Source organism: Pan troglodytes, chromosome 13 (assembly GCF_028858775.2).
Source record: "Pan troglodytes isolate AG18354 chromosome 13, NHGRI_mPanTro3-v2.0_pri, whole genome shotgun sequence".
Classification (NCBI taxonomy): Eukaryota; Metazoa; Chordata; class Mammalia; order Primates; family Hominidae; genus Pan; species Pan troglodytes.
The window spans coordinates 89,415,398-89,433,351 of NC_072411.2; the positions used below are offsets into that span (position 1 = coordinate 89,415,398).

At 32.9% G+C, this 17,954-nt stretch overlaps 1 protein-coding gene across 3 annotated transcripts in view; it reads right to left on the reverse strand.

Annotated features, from left to right (window-relative positions):
- CALCRL (calcitonin receptor like receptor) overlaps positions 1–17,954 on the reverse strand; it is a 106,259-nt gene that overhangs the window by 43,936 nt on the left and 44,369 nt on the right. For 2 of the 3 annotated variants that reach the window (XM_515970.8, XM_009443842.5), the window contains 2 exons: positions 819–909; positions 482–646 (listed from right to left, as the gene is read on the reverse strand). The gene's annotated coding sequence lies outside the window, so the exon portion shown is untranslated. Of the gene's footprint in view, positions 1–481; positions 647–818; positions 910–17,954 lie in introns of those variants that run through there. The other variant, XM_063790628.1, reaches the window with a different exon arrangement.

A 17,954-nucleotide genomic window follows, 5' to 3' on the forward strand; every position in this document is an offset into this window, starting at 1 on the left:
TAAGGTTCACAAGATCTGATGGATTTAAAAATGGGAGCTTCCCTGCACAAGCTCTCTTCTCTTATCTGCTGCCATGATGTGATGTGCTTTTCACCTTCTGCCATGATTGTGAGGCCTTCCCAGCCACGTGAAACTGTAAGTGCATTAAACCTCTTTCTTTTGTAAATTGCTCAGTCTTGGGTATGTGTTTATCAGCAGCATGAAAGCGGACTAATACACTGAACACGCAAACAATATTTTTAAAGGAGAGAAAAAATTTCCGATCAACAGATATTTGCCACTGAACTGTAAGCTTAGATTTAATTTTGTTAGGAAACTAGTAATGATTTTATGACAGGGCTAATTTGGGAAAAATAATTATAAAAACCTTTTTACGTGTTCACAGGTTTTGCTTATTATTTTTCTTATGACATTCAATGACAGCACACTATTAATTGTCACACAGAATTTGTGCCATTGCTAGCCCTCGCCAATGACTCACCTAGAAGTTGTAGCAATCTTGTTTTATAGCAACCTTGTCAAGTTGTGGTTGACAAATTGAAGTTTGCAGCAGTCTTGTCAAGTTGTAGTAGTTTTCTTTTTAGTGGTAGCAATCTTTCGAATATTGTTTTCTATCGGCTAGTATGGGTTTTTATTATTAGACGATCTTGAGAAAAATATAACCAAAATACCATGAATCATTGTATTAATTTTAATAAAAGTAGTGTTGTTGTAGACAGAAAACAATGAATCAGTTTATTTAATTCAGTAATTAATAAGTTAATATTTTAGTTTTTATTACATTTTACCATGAGAAAATTTAATTTCCCAATACTTACATGCACAATTGTCTCCAGACTCAAATCACATTTTCTCTTGGATCATATTTGACATTGTCTTTAAGAATTTCTTAAATTCAGGGGTCAAGACCTGAAATATTGATGAATGTAATAATTTAATCTTATGCTAATGACCAAAATTATTTCCATGATAAATTAAAAACTTCAAAGAAAATACTGCTACTAAGATCATATTTTTATTGAACAATTCCAACTTTTAAAAGCCTCTTTTGCTTACAATATATTTGGGTTATTATATAGCATTATTCACAGCATGTGATGTTTCAGTATGAATTATAGATCTATATTATGAGAACACACTTGGTCTAGAAATGTACATATTTTCTATGAGTAAATAATTTTTAAAGAGTAATTATGTCATTTTCACTTGAAAAATTGTTGATTTTAGATATTTACATTTTTTTCATAGAATTACTAAAATGTTTTCCTTAGGCATTTATAAGTTAGATAAATATTTCTTTATTTATTGTATCTATAGTCATATAATTCCACAAATCATTCTAAATTATACTGCCTTTAAAAATAAATTTTGTGTTTTAATCTTCTCAGTGGAGCTTTAATTACTATCAAATATTAATAGCAAGGTGAAAGAAAGTTGTTTTGTTTTTGGTTTTTATTTTTGTACACATTTTTTGTGGAAGAGTTGAAAATAGTTAACAGATACAGTAACTCCTAAAACTCTCCTTATCATATTAATGATAATTTACTAGGATTTCTGTTAACAAAAAATTAAAGCAATTAACAGTTCATTATTAGACAATACTCTTACATGCACATTTCACCTGGAAATGTGATAGGGAATGATACTGGACACTACAGATTTGTTGTGACCATTAAATGATTTTGACTATATTGTGGAGCCCTGAAAGTTCCCAACTCATGGCATACTCTTGGCTAAGTTCTATTTCCCATGCAATTTAATCTAACCTAATGAAATGCCAACCTATTCAGCTTTATTTGTTAGATTAATATAAAAATTTACTTTATAGATTCTATATACAAAATCACTTCTATATTTATGAACAGTATATTTTATTTTAAATTGATTATTTTAAACAATATCACATTCTTTATAATTATGCATTTTGCAAAACTCTATCATTTAATCCATCCCTAAATATAAAAAAGTAATTAATTTTTGTATTCATGGTTTTATATAGGCAAAATTGCTTTTGCAAATCACTGTTTGGTGTTTAACATAGTACCTGACACAACCTGAGTGCTCAAGAAATTTTTGCTAAAGAAATAAGAGATTCAATACTAAATAAATGATTGATTAATAGAGATTTAAGGATTCTTTCTGATGGGCTAATTTCTTTCTCATTGTCTGCACTTTATAAATATATCATACTTTTCTCTATTACTTCTTCTTTTTTTTTTTTTTTTTTTTGAGAAAGAGTCATGCTCTCGCTCTGTACCCCAAGCTGGAGTGCAGTGGTATGATCTTGGCTCACTGCAATCTCCGCCTTGCAGGTTCAAGAGATTTGCCTGCCTCAGTCTCTCGAATAACTGGTGTTACAGGCGCCCACCACTGCGCCTGGCTAATTTTTGTATTTTTAGTAGAGACAGGGTTTCACCATGTTGGCCAGGCTGGTCTCAAACTCCTGAGCTCAGGTGATCCACCCGCCTCCGCCTCCCAAAGTGCTGGGATTACAAGCGTGAGCCACCGTGCCTTGCCTCTATTACTTCTTTAATAATCACTAGTATGTTTCTTAGTATGAATGAAGATAGATAGTAACAAGTTAATGTGGTAAACTCAACCATTTTATCCCTAAATATGTAGAAACCAATGAAGCAGAGCTCACATTTCTGAAGTTATCACATTTTTCCATCTAGAACTTAAAGTATAATTTATATTAGAAAAGTTACAACAATATCCCAAACCAGCTAAGCATAGCAACTTTTTTTTCAGATATATTTTATTTTAATATTTGGTCATAATTTTGTTACAAATGTTTGTTGTTTTTTATTAGATGGAGAAACTTACATCAATTTTCATTTTTTCAGGATGGTGGGGACACTGGGTAATCTAACTGAATATTTTATTTAAGTAAATTTTAAAGAACTAAAGTATGGCAAAAAGCCTTTTGAATTAAACTATAGTTTGATCTTCCTTTGATTAACTTTATCTACGAATTTATTGGAATGTATGATTATTATTAGTAACGTATTTATTTCCCTTGCAGATATGGTTTCATATCTGATTTATCTTTGCATCCTTTGTGACTGACAGTTAACAAATGTTTACCATATACATGAATGAGTAAATGAATTAAAACATGAACCAGTAAAGTACTTTAGGATCCTAAAGTCACAATCAAGAACACTGATCATAACTACTAATTGTAATTTATTTTATTAGAAAGTTTTAGACAGTGTTTGAATATGTACTGACAATGAAAATTGTTGGGATGTTTCTTATATCTACAAGTCTACTTTCTTACAAAATAAAATCCTGAAAACTATTCAGTTTTGAATTTGTGATTACTTAGATGTTAAATAAACAGTAGTTTTCTGTACTGCATTTGGAAGACATAAAGGTTAAACCACATTTAGGGCATTGTAGTACATATTTAAGATATTAGTAGTTCATATTTTTCTGAATAAAAGTATATATATTTAAATATGCTAGTAACAATGTAAATAAATATTATTCTATGTAAAAATCACGTATGTTTTACGAAATAATTTTTTAATGATTTACACATGAGTCAGGATTAAATTACCTTTAATATGCACATGAACTCCAAATATTGAGGGGCAAAGTGCTTCAAAAGTCATGTCTGAAGGTTTTCCAAACCCCACATATTTGAAACACATTTCATCCAACATTACCATTATTTTTGTTGCTTATCTAATAGGCTTCAAAATCAGATTCCAAAAAGTATCTTAGTGAAATATCTCTTAGTGGTAACTAAATCATCCTGACATCAATAATTAAAAAGTATTCAACTCACAAAATATTTATTAATGCAAATAATTCCACTTTTATAGCTTTCCTTCTTTACCCTATTCCCTAATGATCTGAAAATTGTGCTACTAGGAATAAGGTGGTATTTTTCACTGTGTAAACTTGTGTATTCCTAATCAAGGGGGCAGGTGTATGGCCCCTGGGTTTGTCAAAGATAGAGCAGCAAGTTTAGGTTAGCAGCCATTCAAACACATAATGGGCACCTGTACACTCCATGAGATCTAGCAATGACCAAATCATTTGGTAGTACAATTCACTTGAGTCATCTACTTTGCAAAGGACCTATCAAAGTTTCCTTGCCAGCAGACACATGTGGTGAGAGGTAGTTATGGAGGAATCATCCCTTTCACCAAGAGGTCTCAAATTCCATAATAGATGAATCATGGCAAGGCATGTGCATAATGCCATTGCAAATATAGCTGAAAGTCAACTTAGATAGACTCTCATACTGGGAGATGAAATGATGACATTGTTCTCAGGAGAATTATGTTTAACTGTAATCCTTGGTTTCAGCTCACTGGTTCTCTGCATACTGCCTCTAATTGGCTGATTCAGCAAGTACTTCTCTCTATATATTTAGCTTTTTCTAAATATATCTTCACTAAAATACAATTGATGCTAGTTAACCAAAGCTGTTAAGCAAATCATTTTTAATCTCTTTCAGATCTTGTTAAATTATTTACTGATAATTGAACTGCATGTTACATCATGAAATATAATAGTTTCCTTTTAATTTTGAGGCCAGACCAAGCAAATAATGAAAAGAGGTCAAGTTAAGTGATTAAGCCAGCCAGAGAATTTTTCCATATGTTCCAAGGTTTGTTTAGTAGGAAAAGAACTTTAGAGTTGTGAAAGCTCTAATTTATACTGTTAAGTAAATTTGTAATCATATTGGCACTGCTAGTTGTTACCGGCATTTTCTCTTCAAGAGCTGCTAGTCTCATAGTTTCTATAAGTACTATTTTATTTTCCTTTTTAAAAATTAAACAAAGTGGTTTATTACTGGAAATGAGATAATTTTCTTTACTATGCAAAAAGAATTTTAAAAGCCCTTTATTTCAAAATGTTTTCCATGCTTTGGCCCCCAACATCTTCCATATTAAAATAAAAATGATATATTTCATCACAAAAAGAACTGTGAAAAATAAAAATGTCTTAAAATCTGAAATACCTTTTGAAATATTACTGCCTAGTCACTCAAAAATTTATGTAACTTACAATTCTGGTTTTATTTCTTAATATATTATACATCTACCAAGACAATTTTCCCAAATACTTAAATTTTAAGAGGGCAATCTTCTTGACATGCAATAGTGTAAAAGCATGTTTTATTGTACATAAGCATTAGAAACCAATGTGACTTAATCAATACTTATAAGAACACAAAAAAACATAAATCCTGAACATGCACCAGTGCCTTGCAAGCCTATTTCTTATTTTCTAAAATGTGTATTATTCCTATACATACTTTCCATTAATTTATGTTTCTTTATAATAATTCTTATTTTTCATTGAGTCACCTAACCCTAATATTGAAAGTGTATGTTCACTCCAACATTAAGAAAAATAATAACCTAATCTTTTGTTTCTGTATTTTTGAAATAAGTTCGATTTTTACAGGCTCTAAACCATACTCTGTTTTTCATTTATGTATCCATTCACTAAAAGTTGGCTAACAGAAGTACTTTCTACACATATTTAATTTGCCATAAGGTTCACCCACCTGAACCTTTGTGTGAGCAAAGTTGAGCTATGTCCTATATATTATATTACATGCTTTCCCTTACTTATGGCATATTAAACAAGCTACATATCTCTTGAATCAAAACAAGGAATAAACACTCTACTCCAATCGCAGAGTTCCACACCTGCATGGCAAATGGAAACTTATTTCAATCATTCTACACAATCTAAAAAATGTCAAAGTTCAAGAGCCTGGTTAACTTATTTTTCTCACTGCTTATTTTTGGAAAACCTAAGTCTTTGTGCTAGAATTGTTGTTGCAAGTTACTATCTTTACTTCCAATAGAGTCTTTTTATTATTTATTATTATTTTTTTAGAGACAGGATGTCACTCTGCCCCAGCTGAAGTGCAGTGGTACAATCATAGCTCACTGGTGCCTTGAACTCCTAGTCTCAAGTAATCCTCTCACTTTGGTTCCCCGAATTGTTGGGATTACAGGCTTGAGCTCCTGCACCTGGCCTCCAATAAAGTATGAAAAAGAAATTCCAGTGTAAGGTTTTAGTGCCCACTTCAACCTAGCTTGGAATGTCACTCACACTTGTAATATATAAAGCAGTTAGTGAAACAAAACATAAAGAAGCTTCACTTTCCTGAAGATATGTTACGGATATAAGATTATAACTCAAGCTGTATGTCCTCTTTAGGATGTCATTTGAGTCATGCATTATTTTTTAAGCTATTGAGTGAGCAGGTGCCAAATCACTGATGTAGTAAACACCATGTCCTTAAAGTGTGAGGTTGTGGGCCACCTGCATCAGAATCACCCCCAAAACTTGGTGAAAATGTTAAAATGGCCAGGCCCCACAAAGGACACTCTGGAACAGAACCTTTTGGAGAAGAATTTAGGAATCTGCATGTTTAGTAAGCACCCAAGTAAATTCTTGGCCTGTTATACTTGGGGAAGCACAATATAAATACTTCATCCTCACTGGGACATGCCGAAACCTGAACACATTTGTATTTCACTGTTTCTAGGTACTAGCCAGACTATTTTAAAAGCAACTATAAAGTATAAATCAAGCAAAATATTCTGCAGTGTTCCCAGGCATTATTAATGTCACAGAACTCCCAAAGCAAGTTATTCAAATATCTATTTTAAAACATACCATGTAATCTTATAATTATTTCTTTATGTGTCTCTGCCATGAGATTGTGAGCACAGTAAGAATAGGGCAGGCAGCATATTCATCTCCGGGGCTACACACCCGAACAAAGTGATCACATAAAGAGGGTATACAGAAAGTGTTTTTAAAGTAGATTGCTTATGAAATAAATTTAATCAAGTTGAAGAAACCTGATGTTTTTAGTTATTCCTAACCCTTTCAAGCCTATTATAATTTTCTGAGTCATAAAAAAAGATCATTGCCTCAATTCTACTCCAAAAATTTCTGATTCAGGTCATCTTGCTTGGGGACCAGGAACAAGCATTTTTTCAAGTTTCCCAGGTGATTTTAATATATAGCTAGGGTTGAGGATACCTGGAATAGATAGAAGATTCATGTGGTAGGCAGAATGATAGGCAGACAAAACTTTCCATGCCCTATTCACCAGAATCTTTGATTACAGCTGTGATTTAGGTTATGGATCTTAAAATAGAATGATTGACCTAGGTTATCTTGAATTATCCAGGTTAGTTTCAAATAATAAATTGAGCTCTTAAAAGAAGAAAAGAAAGGGTGAAGGGTCAAAGAGATGCAGCACAAGGGGAAGCAGAAAAGATGAAAGCCTGAGAAAGAGTTGATTCCTTGTTGCTGACTCTGCTGTGGAGCCCACATGCAAGGACTAGAAAGTGGCCTCAAGCCAGCAAGGAAATGGGGACTTCAGTCCTACAACCACAAGGAATTGAATTCTGCCAACAACCTGAATGAGTATGGAGGCAGGTTCTCCCCCAGAGTCTACAAAAGGGAATGCAGCCCTGCCATTACTTTTATTTTGACCATGTAACACTTGAAACAAAGAAGCAAGCCAAGGCAACAGAACTGACCAATAGAACTGTGAGATAGATAGTAAATAAGTGTTGTTTTAAGTTACTAAATTTATGGTCATTTGGTACAGCTAGGATAGAAAACTAATAAAAATCCTTACCTGACAAAAATTACATTTTTTTTCCATCAAACCAAAGTAGTAACTCTGCTTCCCAACTAGCCAGTCATTCCTCTTAACCTTAACAATACATTCATCCTCCTGCAAGACAATCCCATTAGCTAGAAGTGTTTCTTCTAAGCTGCTTCTAAACTGCTGTGTAATTTTAAGAAAATCAACTCAACTATTTTCTGCTTGGTTTACTCAACTAGATAATGAGTATAAAACTTGATCGTTAATTGAGCTTCCTGTTTTCTGTTGCATACTTATTAGAAGACACACACTAAAGTCAAAGAAACATATCTTTAATGCCAGTTCTTATACACTTAAACTCTCTCAACCGATTTTCTAACCTGAAAATTTGCATAAAAGTAGTGGCTGTTTTTAGAAGGTTAATGTGACCAGTAAATGAGATAATGCTAATCAATGCCTGGCTAAATCAATGTTGCCTATAACTTTTATCATAGCTCACCTTGTCGGATTATTTTAAGTGTTAAATTACATGCTAGATATAAAAAACTTGCTTAATAATAAATACACAATAAGCATTAGCTATTGCTATTTTCTGTATCCCTCTATAATTCTGTTAGTCATGGCAGTAATCATGTTGACTGAACAAACCAGGCAAATCCAGCATGCAAATTGTGACTTGGCCAAAGTCACAAAGATGCTTAGGTCTGACTCCAAGCTCAGAACTCAAGTTTTCTGACCTTAAATTTCTACCCTTTGCCCTGTATCATACTGACTCGGACAATGGAGTTGTTTATTTGCATAAAGTGAAGGACACATTTCTATTTTGCTTATTCAGTTATTTTGCTTAACCACCAGTTTTCTCATTACATGTCACTTGTACTCATCAAACACATTTATACTTTTTCCCAACAATTTCTTCTTTTCATTCCTCTTCTTAGCAATGTCATATTCGATTCTTTTACAAAGCTTACATTAATAAATGGCTTGACAACTCATACTTGCCATTCTGGCAAGGTCCCAAAATAAAAACACATGTACTGTCTCGTTTTCTAGCACTTTAAAAATGCTTTTTAAATGAAGAAAACTTCTTCTAGAAATTAAATTTGTTATCCTACCCTATTTATTGAGCATCTACTTTTACCTAGTTTGGTAGGGTGAAGGTGGTGAGATATGTTAAGATTTCTGCCCTCAATAAAAGTATTTATCAAGTTGGAGAACAGTATTCTACTGCTTTTGAGGCTTACTTCATTGATTTCAAACACTCTCCATGGAACTCATTCATGAGGTTCTAGCAAGGGATGATTTTATCAACATTTAAAACAGGAAATTAGTGTCTTCCTCAGTCCTATCTCTGTCATTCATTGAACCTGGGCAAATTCCATGCCTTCCCAGGTGTTTCCTACTCATCAAACAAAGCATTAGGGTAAAAGGATTAAGCCTTGGGTAAGAGTTCAAAATTTATATGAAAAGAAAAAAATGATTGTTATACAGAAACAGTTTTTACTCCTAGTAACCTAAAGCCAAAATAGCCTTAAAACCAAATCTCTCCTGACACTGTTTTTTGTTGTTGTTGTTGTTGTTGTTTTTCCTGTGGCTCAGGAAGACTTTGTGTATGTCTCCTACTACCTAATAGCTCAGGGGAAAAAGTGGACCATTTGGCTAATTTTTCTCTCATTACATGAGAATTCAGGGAAAACATATCTAGGCCAAAAAAAAATAAAGAAAGAAAAAAATCACTTATCTTGCTCTCACCTCTTCATATACTGCCTCTGTTTAGAGCTATTCTTACTTTTGAAAGGCCATTCAAGAAACGTCTAGTTCTCTCTTCTCCACTGCAGAAAGTCCAAATTAGAAAAGCAAGCACACTTCTTCATTAGCCCCCTTTCCAGATGTCTCAGAATGGAATCTGGTAAGTTCATGTACCCTAAGCTAAACTTATTACCATCATCATTGGAACAGGCTTAATGCTCACAGGACTAGAAATTAACATTTTCTGAATTTTGGCTACATTGAGTTTTTATCTTCTTTGCATTTAAGAGAAAATCACTAAGCCAAGACTTTTAAATATACAGAGTAACAGAAATTATAAGACACATTAAAAAATGATTCAACAATGTCTAAACTCAACAAAGTAATTTTAAAAAAGAAAATTATTATATTTAAGCCATTAAATTCCTGTGGATGACCTGGTATAGAAATTGCCAATTTTTAAAAGTCATCAAAAACTCTCATGAAAACTTCTAGAAAGTATTTTATTTTTGAAGAGATGCCTAAATTTAATTGTAACTATTAAAATCCACATTAAAATTCATATATAAGGAAGTATATATTGTTAATATCGTCTCACTGGTTAATGATACAGTTTTTCTTTTTCCAAAGAGATACTGAAATTTTTAAAGTAGTATCCAACTGATATTTAATAATTCACATAATGAAGGGATGATGTCTAATACCAGTTACAAGTAGAAACAGTAGTTGTACTGGTTATAAATATGAGTTAGACTTCTTGTTTTTAAAATCCAACTCAGTCACACACTAGCAAATTAAACAACTTCTTTAAGAATAGTTTTCTTTTCTGCAAAATAACTCCTACACCAGAAAGCTATTGTAAAATAAAATTAGATAATATAAACTTCTTAGAATGCACTAAATATGACTTATTATACCACATTAAAATTTTTGTAAATATAAGTAAGCTTATTATACATATTTTCATTTATTTGCCGTAATTTCAATAACACTGTATGTGGAAAACTGACTGTATTTCAAGGTGGTGGTCACATGCATCTTGAGTTTTTTTTTTTTATCTTCTGCAGAAATAATGTGGTTGTTTTTTATTCTGTCATTTAAGTAGTTATGAAAATATCAAATAAAGTGAATTATAAGTATATTCCCAGATAGGATATCAATCTAGTTAATATGACTGCACAATTACTAATACTGAGCCTATATATAACCCAAAGCTCTAGCAAATTTTTTATAACATTGTAATCAAATATGGACTTCTTAAAGAATATAATGCTAAGCCAATTAAAAATAAGACATAAAACCTCCCAAATTTTACTTTATTTTTTTGTTTTTTATTTGTATAAATTTAAGGGTTATAAGTGCACTTGTATTGCATGAATATAGTGTGTAGTTGTGAAGTCTGGGCTTTTAGTGTAACCATCACCTGAATAGTATACATTGTACCCATTAAATAATTTCTTATCCCTCACCCCAGCTACAACCCTCCCACCCTTCTAAACCACCAAAGTTTATTATTCCACACTCTATGTCTTTGTGTGTACATTGTTTAGCTCCCGCTTATAAGTCAGAACATACAGTATTTGACTTTTTGAGTTGTTTCACTTATTTTAAATTGGTTATAATAGCCTTTCCTAACACTGTACTGGAACAACAAAAGAAAACATTGACCCTATGCTTACTTGCTTATTTAATGAACATTCCAGATTGAACAGTTGAATAACTATTAAAGAGAGATAATTTTGTGATTAAGTTTGGGACTTCACTTTACACTGTAATGTACTTACTCACGGGACTGATTTTCCCATTGTGGGCATAATTAGCCATTTTCCGGTGATTTTAGTCACCCTCTTTTTATTTGAAAGAGGCAAGCGGCCAAATCTCAGCCCAATTAGCAAAAGGTGGAAGGGAGCCTGAAAAAAATGCTTTGTACTTGATGGAACACTCTCCCTCCAGGAGATCTAATATGGAAAGAATTAATTGCTCAAAGAGCACTGAAACAAAACACATCTTTCCAGCTCTTTGGAATAAGAGCTTTATACCTATTTTCCTTCCACAAAGTCAGGAGTCAAATGCTATGTGAAAACATGTCTTGTTTTGTTCTTCCCACCAACAATAAAATCAGAAAATATATAATTCTGATATAATTTTAAGTTGCATACCAGTCCATAAGCAAAGTTATGATATTCTTGTTACATTGAGCTTTCCAATCATTCTCAAAATAAAATTTATATGGCACCTACTAGCACATTCCAACTTTTAGGAGGTAGAGGAACTCTGTTGATACTGTCTGTTTAGCACATCTTCTTTATTGCTCTTAATAAAATGAACCTTTTTCCCTATAGAGAATCCATTCTCTCTGGTTCAAGTAAGACCTCCCTCTTGATCACTGAAGTAGGAACTGATTGAAATCTGGTCAGACTAGCACAATCCTCTGATTAAATTTAGCTTGGTCATGGACATGTGTGGTCCAACAAACACCACTGGAATTCTCCCTGGGACATTTGTATTGTTGTTATTAGGGAAGCTTTTTCTTTCTGCTGGGGTTGCAAAGCAAGTAGGGCATGAATATCAGACGATTCTCATGCATCCTTCCTATCATACAGAGAAAATGTTAAAAAATGTGGTCAAGTGAAGGCAATTAGCTGAGATTGAGGATTGGTGGAGAATCCAATAACATTAGAGCCCTTTAATTTGGCCATATTTGAAGGCAGATACAATTCTAGAAATCCTCACAAATTAGCCATTAAATTACGATTTATGCCTAACTGATTTATTTGGAGCAGTGTAGTGGAATAATCACTATGTGTGGAATAAGAAGGCTCCATTTTGCATTCTGATTGTGATTGAATGCCCTGAATATTCTTAGGTTAGTCACTTTGCTGGGTCTTCGTTTCCTGACCTGTAAAATGAGATGGCTTCAAGCACCTTTTCATCTTGTAATGTAGATATTTACAGATTGTTTTCTTTTTCACAAAAGAAGAACATCATCTTTTACACCCAAAGCACATTCCATGCCCAGCAAATAGGAGTTCAAAACTGACTTTTTTATCCAAATACATCTACGGAGTAATTTTTTTCTAAAGATGAAATAGTCTTAGCAGTATATGCTCTTGGATAATCCACAACTAATATGTACCTATGGCGAGATATTCATACCCAGCTCAAAAAGTAAATGCAACTCTTAGATGAAAACGTAAGGGTAAAATGTTTGTCACCTCGGGTTAGGCAATGGCTTTATAGATAGGACATTGAAAGCAGAAGTGACAAAAAACAAGTAAATTAGATGACATATAAATTATAAACTTTGTGTTTAAAGTATACTATCAAGAAAACGAAGAACTTTGTATCTGTTGATAGTATCAAGAAATACTATCAACAGCACACAGAATGGGTGAAAAAAATTGCAAATCACATATTTGAAAGCAACTTATAGCTAGAATATACAAATAAAGCTTACTGCTCAATAATAAAAAGAAAAACAACCCAATTAAAAAATGGGCAGAGAATATATGGAGTCAATCTGAGTGTCCATCAGCAGATGAAAGGATAAAGAAAATATGGTATAGACACAAAACAGAATACTATTCAGCCATAAAAAAGAATGAAATCTTGTGGCATCATGGATGAGCTGGAAGGACATTATGTCATGTGAAATAAGCCCAGAAAAGAAAGATGAATACTGTATGTTCTCACTCATATGCAGAAGCTAAAAAGTTGATCTCATAGAAGTAGGGTAGAATGGTAACTACTGGAGTCTGGGGTGGGTAGCAGGGAGAGAGTGATATGGAGAGAATGGTAAAAGAATACAAAATTACAGCTAGATAGGAGGAGTAAGTTCTGGTGTTGTATAGACTATGGAGTAAATACAGTTAAAAATAATTTATGTTTTCAAATAGCTAGAAGAGAAGATTTTGAATGCTTTGAACACAAAGAAACAATATAAGTTCGAGGTGATTGATATGCTAGTTACTCTAACTTGATCACTACACATTGTATGTATTGAAATATCACCCCATAAATAGGTAAAATAATTATGTGTCATTTTTTTAAAAAAATTGATGGGCAAAGGATCTAACAAATACTCAATAAGCTCATGAAAAGATGTTCAATATTCTTAGTCATTAGGAAAATGCAATTCCAAACCATAATAAAATACCACTTCATACCCACTAGGATAGATATAATAAAAAAGAGAGATAATAACAAGTGTAAGAAAGAATACGGGAAATTATAACCATCATATATTGCTTATAGGAATGTAAAATAGTGTAATCATTGATAAACACCTTAGTAGTTTTCTAAATGTTAAACATAGAGTTACTATATGACCCAGCAATTCCACTTTTAGTTATAAACTCGAGAAATAAAGACAGATATCCAAACAAATGCTTGCACATGAATATTCTTAGCATCATTTATAATAATTAAAAAGTGGAAACAGCTCAAATATTCATCAATTTGTGAATGGATAAACAAAATATGATATATTCCCTATAATGAAATATTATTTGGCAATAAAGAGGAAGGAGTACTTAATGCATGCTACCTACAGCATGAATAAACCTTGTAAACATTATGCAAAGTGAAAAAAGACAGTTAAAAAAAAGAAACATATTATATGATTCCCATTTATATGAAATATCCAAAATAGGCAAATCTATAAAGGTGGAGGAGCTATTGGGGGTTACCTAGGACTCAAGGAGTGTGGCAATGGAGAGTGATTGCTAATGGGTACAGGGATTTTATTCAGAGTAATGAATGTGTTCTAAAATGATAGTTGTACTACCTTGAGAATATATACAAACCATTGAATTGTATTCTTTTTTCCTTTATATTTTAGGCTCAGAGGGTATATGTGCAGGCTTGTTACATGGGTGTATTGTGCAATGCTGAAGATTGGGCTTCTAATGATTCTATTGCCCAAGTAGGGAACATATTGAATTGTACACTTTAAGTGAGTGTTCTCATGAAGTGTACGGGTATAGCTTAGTAAAGCTGTTTTTAAAAAAGTAAATGCCAAAAGGCCATGTGTATCTAAGGAAAGACTTAATGCTGATCATTTAGTCTTCTCTCTCACCTCTCCTGCCTTCTTTAGTTAAGAGACAGATGATATTCACATTGTAAAACAAAACACATCGACCAAAGAACCTGCCTAGCTAACACAGCATATCATGCATGTAAACTGTGAATTACTCCTTCAGTTGGATACATTATTTCATATTCAACAACAAATTAATTCTATTTTATATATATAGAACTGTTTTGATTTGAAAAACATACATTTTTCTTGAAATTTATTTTCAACAACTAATTTTTAATTCATGCACAAAATATTGTCTTTCCTTTGATAAATAAATTTAAGTTTATAAAAATAACCATTGTACATAGTTGAGGGAAAAGATCTATATACATACTTAGAAAATTTCCCTTAATTTTAGATAGGATCTATAATTGTTTATCTTTTTCTCCTGTCAGTGATTTCACTTTACAGATTTTAATTTCTTATAGGAGTGGAGCACTGACAATTTACAAACAAAAATGTAGATATTTTATTACATTTGTGATTTCTGATATTTTAATTGTGTTACTACAAATAGAAACATCAAAAATACAAGAGAAATATTAGCAAGAAAAAATGTTGAACTTTGGTTTATTCTTGGAACTTGACCTAAGTTAGAAATTTTACATCCTAACTATACTCCTTCTATGGAGCTATTACATGGTGAAAAAAAACTAAAGATGGAAAAAAGAAATCAAGGAAAGAAGGAAGGAAGAAAGGAAGAAGGGAAAGAAGGAAGGAAGGCAGGAAGGAAGGAGAGAAATCAATATGTGTGTCTCAGGTAAATGCACACTTTAAAAATTGTTATTTTTATTAAAAGTAAATAAAATGTTGATATACTAAAATTTGTTTCTCTGGTGTGTCTCAATTTCTTACAAATACTAGATATAATTCCATCTTAGTACCTTTTACTATATTAATACATTCATTCATTCAAACATTTATTTAAAACCTCATATGTTCCAAAAGTTATATTAAGTTCTAGGGATCCAGAAATGCTAAAAATTTCTGTTTTCAGAGATACTTAAAACTTTGTGGGAGTAGAATGATATGTACAAATATGAGTAATAAAGTATTATAGGTACTCAATTAAATTTTATGTGTCTAATTGATCAGCTGGAATGATGCATTTTACATGGAGGAAGTATGTTTGTGAGTGTGTGTGTGTGTGTGTGTGTGTATGTGAGAGAGAGAGAGAGAGACATCTACGTAGAGAATATGATACTTTTCTGGAGTGTGGACGTACCAGGTGCTTGAGAGATGCAGGATACATGAGATGAGAGATGAGGCTTTCCAGTAAGACAGAAAAGCAAATTAATGGTACTTTCTGTTGTACTGAGGAGTTTTGATTTAATGCTCTAGGATAGATATTTTCATTTTGAATATCTACTCTGATTTACTGGTAGTGGCAGCCAGAACTGCTACACTGAGCAATGTTAAAGTTAATCTAGTCCAGTGAATCAGAAAGAGTCTCCTGAGTCATTAACGATGTCTGCCATGGCAGCATCCTGAGAAGGAATGGCATGTATTCCATATATTTGCTAATGCTGTTGCATAAAATGAATAATAATTGTAGGAAAATTATGCAGTAGAGCCATATGACAAGATTTTCATTTTAGAAACATGAAATATGATGGTATTTGGAGGTGGGGCTTTGGGGAGATAATTGGGTTTAGACGAAGTGATGGGATTAACATCCTTATGAAAAGAGAAAGAAAGAGATAGGCAATCTCTCTCTGCATGCATGCACCAAGGAGAGACCATGTGAAGATACAACCCAGAAGAGGGCGCTCACCAAGAATCCAACCATGCTGGCACCCTAATTTCAGACTTCCATGCTCCAGAAATGTAAGAAATAAATGTTTGTTGTTTTACCCACCAAGTCTATGGCAATTTGTTACAGAAGCCTTAAACTGGTATGATGCAGAAAAATATTTAAAAGAGTTATTTTAAAAGGTTTCGTGTATAAGGATGTGAGAGCTTGGCAAGTGCAAGCAAAGTAAATGGATTCCTGAAATTCAATCATGGGTATCTGAGTGGGTTCCAATCACTACTATAGAGAATACCATAGAATAAAATGGGTGGTGGGGAAATACCTGAGTGCAGTTCTCACATCTTGAAGAAAAAATTGTCCAGGAGGGTTTTTCTGCACAGTTCTGTAGATCAGCAAAGGAGGGCCTTGAAATAGAAGTTTCACACCCATCGTCATTTGCAGTTAAAGAAAGGTGACATTTTGTTTGGAAAGGCAGTGTGTGCTAAAACATGTATTGGAATTGAATTATAACATATTTCAAAACATTCGTGTTTAAGGAATTCAAAGTTAGTAACAAGGTGAACTGGATAAAGGGCAGAGTTTGCTAGGTACAAGGAACTAAAAGTACAAAGGCATGGGTACAGAAGTGAGTGCAGCTGTGTAACTAGAGGTAAAAGGACAGGCCTGTGAGAAGCTTGAGGTCTCTGGGGAAATTAATGAGTGGAAACCTGGAAATGTGACTTCAGTCATTTGCTAGACAAAGTACCATGAAGCACTCTATGAACTGCTGTAATTTTACACATACCAAACGCAGCTTATTTTTAATCATTTACTCCTGTGACTAAGTCTGGGTTATAATTTAAAAATAGATCTTCCAGTGTAAAAGAAGTTGCACAGGAAGGAGATCCTTGCTGAATTAAGCTGTGCTTAAGTGAGAACTGCCGCTTAAGAACAACACGTTCCCTGTGAAAAAAGATGGCAAATCCATTTCAGTGAGCCTAACCTTTACCAAGTGCTATTATCAACTCAATTGTATGTTTTTTCCTGTTTCACAAACATGTTCCCAAAAGACTTTTAAAATAGCTTTCTTTCCTGCTAAATTGTTGTGCCAAGCACTTTTTCTGATTTGCACCCTTAACTGGACCAGGATGTGTTAAAAAAAATGCCCCGTCATGCTTGACAGAGTTTAATAGACCTTAACAACAACAGCGAAACATTTTCCTAACGTGACTGTCCCTCCCTCACCGAATCTTAAGATGGTGCATTTTTATCAAAATATAAAATACCCTGAAGAAACTAAAGAAGCAATAGTGTCTTAAAAAGTTACTCTATTAAATCAAAACATCTAGTGAAAAATCTGTCCACCAAAGTAAGATTTTGTTTTCCTAACAAAGAGAAAAATGTCACTACAGAAAATAAAGTTTTTTATAAAAGTTCAAATCATCTAAAAAATTAATGATATGAAATGGTTCCCTAGGTATCTTATAAACACTTTTATTATTATTATTATTATTTTTTGTAGAAAACACAACCATAACATCCTGGGGTCTATCTTGGTCATTTCAAAATGAATCCCATGCATTACTGGAGTATTTTTCTCAAACTGCAGCTTGGCTCGTAGTTTACCGTGTGTGTCTGTCTTTCCAGTGAGGAGTTTCCTTACTAAATTCTTTCTGAGCTGCAATAACAATGGCAATCTCAAAAGAAAAAAAAAAAAGACGACGAAAGTAAGTAAAAAAGAAACACCATCTGATGGACACTGGTGGAGGCTATGGCTAGAAAAC